Source organism: Dermacentor silvarum, chromosome 1, assembly GCF_013339745.2.
Source record: "Dermacentor silvarum isolate Dsil-2018 chromosome 1, BIME_Dsil_1.4, whole genome shotgun sequence".
Taxonomy (NCBI): domain Eukaryota; kingdom Metazoa; phylum Arthropoda; class Arachnida; order Ixodida; family Ixodidae; genus Dermacentor; species Dermacentor silvarum.
In genome coordinates, this window is record NC_051154.1 from 434,666,041 (window position 1) to 434,671,397 (window position 5,357).

Here is a 5,357-nt window from a genome sequence, read left to right on the forward strand (position 1 = left end):
CCTGCCGGGTTTTAGGCTTTCCCCTCCAAGACCACTCTTTCAGCCGCGCAATACAGTCCACGATCACCACCTGCCACCAAGTAACTCACTTAGTCCGACGAGTGGTCAGGCGGCGCGGCGGTCTCGACGAATGCAGAGCCAATCAACTTGTAACAGCTTTTGCCTTGAACAAAATCCTTTATTCCCTGCCATACTGCACACTTACGCAGACGCAAATGCATCGCATTCAATCGGCTTTAAACACTCTCTATAAAGCTGCCCTACATCTTCCGACACACGCATCCACAGCCAAACTATACGCAACAGGCTTATTTCTTCCCCTTGCAGAGCTCTTGCGAACTAAACTGAATCTTGCAATCAGATCCAAACGTCATGTAAAACTGCGGAAAAGTGTCATCCTGCAGCAAGATAACGCTCGGCCAGATTCTGCGAAACGGACGGCCGAAAAAATAAAGAAGTTGGGATTCTCATTGTTGGAACACCCGCCATACAGTCCAGACCTGGCTCCAAGCCATTTTCATATGTTTGGACCATAGAAGGAAGCGCTCGGGGGAAGATCTGCAACCGAAGCAGAAGTCATTGATGCGGTGCACAATTGGTTACAGGTGGAACCCAAAAACTTTTTTTCCGACGGAGTCAAAAATCTTGCGAAACGTTGGGCAAAGAGCGTTGAAGTACAGGGAGGTTATGCAGAAAAATAATGTATGTTTCAGTTTTCTATCATTAGTATAAATGTACGTTTTCTCCTTACTTCTTTCGTCACCTCCCCCCTTTTTGTTTGCACTAACTGATCAGTATGACTACATTTCTACTTATAACAGACTCCTAAGACCACTCTGAGCTCGAAGGCGAGCGAGTGGTTTCTCTGTCGCCCTCGCTACCCTTCTCACCTTCTCACAGGCGCTCTCTCCTCCTCACCGCGTATTTCTTTAGCAGACAAGTGGACACTACGTCAGTAGCAAACGTCAGGTTGGCACTTGTTTCTCGTTTATAAACACCTTCGAGTCTCCTTAATAACAACGGCCGCTCTTCGGCTACACGCTGTGCGCAAAACATGGTGAAATCAGGGGGGGGGGGGGGGGGGGTATGCTGTAAGTGTCCACCTAGTGGACATGTCCATTTCGTCTGCTGCTGGAGGTCTGATTTTCTGGGCTGGGGCACGCGTCAGAAGGAGACAGGCGCTCTCAACCAATCAACACTTCAGCAGCAGAAGAAATGGACATCTAGGTAGACCCTAGATGTCCACCAGTTGAGCTGAACTATTATCAGCTTGTGTGTTTTCGATATTTTGCGGTTTTCGCCTCAGCCATGCGGACCCCTCCGCCGCTGTGGTTTTGTTTGTGCTTTTTGCTTATGTTCGTATAAATGAGGTGAATAATTATGCACCTTCAGTTAAAAACTCGCCCTCTACCCCTGGATTACATGAGAGGCGGCAAGTTCAGGGGTTTTTTGGTGAGCTGGCCTCGGAGGCAAAGCGGATACAGCAGGACATACTCGCCTCACGTTCACACACCCACCTCCACACCCAGCGTCGCGGGCACTTGAACCGCGATGCGCGTGGGACGGTAACACTTTTCGCGCTCGTTCCCGGGGAGATGGTGCGGTGGCTTTCAGTGAAGGGCCCCTGAGAAGCGGTTGGGAATTATCTGACCGGGCTCTCGACCCGTACACGTTCGCCATGCGTGCGCGCGCTGCCGATGGCAGAGGTACGCACAATCGTGGTCGACATACCGACCCTAGGCTACCAGTGCATAGCGCCCCTGCAAGGAAGCAGTCGATAGGGAGGAACAAGGGTCAACCGGCGCGAGGCACTGGACGCTAAGCCCGTCAAAGGCCGACTATGCTTCATAAAGGCTCATTTGCACTAGGCCGACACGACGCCGATTTTGGTCTGCCGACTGTTGGCGAGAGCAGTTTACAGGACGGAACACGCTGTCGCCAACAGTCGGCAGGCCAAAATCAGTGTCGTGTCGACCTAGTGTGAATGAGCCTTCATCGGTGCAACCAGCAGGGGCACTGCGCCCGGGATCGCAGACACCATGGGAACCGAGAGCACGCGCTTTCGAGAAAGGAGCGGAGACGCCGGTGAGCAAAGCTGCATGGTCAGCGACAGTAACAGCGGCGTCAAGTGTGACACATGAACTCCTTGCCCCACCGGCTTGTCGTTTCGGACCACCCAACGACAAGCCAGTGCCGATAATTGAGGTTACAGTCGCTCGGCGCAGGATTGTTGCGCTGTTAGACACGGGAGCGAGCGCTTCACTCTTTGGCGACGAGGTATATGAACATCTCCACGAGTGAGCAATGCGACTTTCCAACTCGCCAGCGGCCCGGCGCACGCGAGCGGTGCTACTAGGCTTGACGAGGAAATTGCGGTCACTGACCAAGTGAATGGTGAAAATAACACAGAGACGTTTCGGGACCCGTACGGGTTCCTTGATCACACTAAAAGCGGGCAAGAGCCGCAAGTCGTTTTTTATGCCAAAATGTGACGTAGAGAACGGGTGTAGTTGGCAGGCAGATTTCCATCCGTCCTGTTGATACTGTTGTCCGTAGTTTGAATAAATAAAGATTCTAACAAAAGTCGCGTCATGGGATTCTTTCCTTAGCTATTATAGCAGCGTTTTCCCAATCGATGCGGTGACTGCGATTGTCGACGTGTTCGGCAAGGGCGTTCGATGCTTTTTTTCTAGTTGGGGACGTCCCTTTGGTGCTCCTTTAATCTTGTGAATTTGCCGGTTTCGCCAATGTAACTGCAGCTGCAGTCTGCGCATGTCAACTTGTAAACAACATCGGGGTAATTCTTGCTTTCCAGCCGATCCTTTACATTAACAAGCTGATTTCTCAGCTTGTTGGATGACATGTGTGCTATTCTAAGATCGTATCTTGAGAATACGCGGCTAAGGGCTTCACCGCCGCCAGGCACATATGGGATGCCAGCGCGTTTTGTGAACGAATTGCCTTGAGACGGCTTGGGATGGAGGACACGAGCTTCCATTTTGTTAATAAACTTCTTTCGGTACCAGTTCCTGGATAATTCGTGACGAATCGTCTTCAGTTCGTTCTGCATTTCGTCGTCACTTGAGCAGATGAGTGTGGCCCGCGTCACGAGAGATGAGACGACGGATTGCTTGTGGCAAGCAGGGTGGCATGAATTGAAGTTTAAGTACCGGCCAGTATGAGTCGCCTTCCTGTGCACGGCAAATGTGAGTCCCGTTCCACTTCGCCGCGCGAGGACGTCGCTACTAGGCTTGTGGTACAGTGGGAGAAACGGGTAAGGCGACAACGCCTTGATCACCTCCCCGCCCTGTGGGTTTCTATAATTCTTGATAGAGACTTCGTCGTCAAGCGGGCATTGTTATTGACGTCTGCAACGGAGCATATATTAGGGAGCGAGCTTGTGGCACCCTGAAACATTTCGTTACATTTCAAAAAACGTCAGAGACAACCTCGTTCGATGACGCTTCACGCGCAGACCGACATAACGATCGCCCCGAAAGGTACCTCGGAACGGTTTCGGCCGGGTCGACAAGCGACCAGCCGGCCGCGTCGAAAGAAAAGGCACGGAGAGGAACCGCTCCCCTCCCGCACGGCCACCAACCCCCGCTGCGGTGGCACAGTGCACCGCAGTGAGGGGGCGAACGAGACCACCCGCTGCTGCTGAACGACTCAAGCAGTTTGTCGAGGGAAGAAAGGCTCGTCTTTCATCGCTTCTGACGCCTTATTCATCGAGCGGCTTGGCTGCACTACGCTAGTTAGGCCCAAAATTGAGACAAGCGACGTCTCTCCGTGGAAGTGAATTCCTCGGCCGGTGAGATTGGCTGAGAGGAAAGCGCCAGACAGCGCCCTGGACAAACTGCTCGATACAGGGGTGTTGGAAGGTCAGGTAGCCCATGGGGTTTTCCTGTGGTGTTGGCTCCTAAGAAGGATGGGATGACCCGCCTTTGTGTTGACTATCGCTGCCTCAACGAGGTAACCCGCAAGGACGCATATCCGCTTCCTAGCATTCTCTCGATCGTGTCCAACGTTGGCGGAGCGAATTACTTAACTACGATCGATGCAAGCAGAGGACAATTTAAAGTGGAGGTAGATCCTCATTACCGAGAGCAGACTGCCTCCGCTTGTCACAGGGGCCTTTTTCACTTTAACCGAATGCTTTTTGGACTGGTCGGTGCGCCTACGACTTACTAGCGCCTAATGGTTCGTGTCCTGGGTGACACAACGTGGCACTATGCCCTTGCTTCGCTAGATGATGTTGTGGTATACTCGCGTACCTTATTGAGCACTTATGCCATCTCAGGGACGTGTTGGAGCGTCTGAGGTCTGCGGGGATAACGCTAAACCCGACCAAGAACCCGATAGCAGCAACCCGTGTAATGCTTTTGGGGTTTCCACTAGATAGCGGATGCCTTCTGCCGTGCGATGACAAGGTTGAGGCATCATTGAATTACCCGTCACCGGCAGATAGGCGGACTGAGACGCTTTTTGGGGCTGGTGAACTTCGATTGTCAGTTCATCGCAGACTGAGGTGCAGTGCAGGCATCCTTATGAATATGCTGTTGAGGAAAGGTGATGAGTGAAGATGGGGTACCGAGCAAGAGGCGGCGCTGCGCAACCTCGTCAACATGCTCGTTGAAACCACTGAGCTAAGGCTACCAGATCTGAACAATGAATTTTTGATACATACGGACGCCAGCGACCTTGGCTTAGGAGCGGTTTGTTCCAACAGCACGAAGGTAGCTTGCGGCCGGTAGCACATGCTAGCCGCTCTCTGACTCCCGCAGAGAGAAATTATTCCGTGACAGAAAAGAAACGTCTTGCTATTTTTTTTTGCTCTGCAAATTTTGGACAAATAAATTGATGGAGTTACATTTGTGATCGAGAGGGATCACATGGCACTAACTTGACTTAGCCGTCTAGGAGAGCGAGCGGCCGGCTCGCGCGATGGGCACTTCTCCTGCAGCGATGTGACTTCACTGTTGGCTACGAGAGGAAAGAATGACGTTGTGGCGGACGCACTATCGCGGCGCGCCCGTTGACAGTGAGACTGGGTAACATGACGACTCAACTCACCTCGCCCGAAACTGAACTTGAGAGCGCGGAGTACCTGCTGCAACTCTCCATTCGTCAGAAGGGGTAACATTAATACCCATCGTGACTCTTCAGAGACTCAGCCTACGAGCAGAGTCACTGCTACTATGCTCGACGGCGATAGTCCCAAAGGAAGGCGGACGAACCCACCTTCTGAGGAAGAGACGTGAACAACTTGGACTGCATTAGTTCAGTGGGAAGCGTGTTCAGCAGAAAGAGCTGTTAGAGGCAGAATTCCTTTTGTAAGAAAGGTTACAATTCCTTTT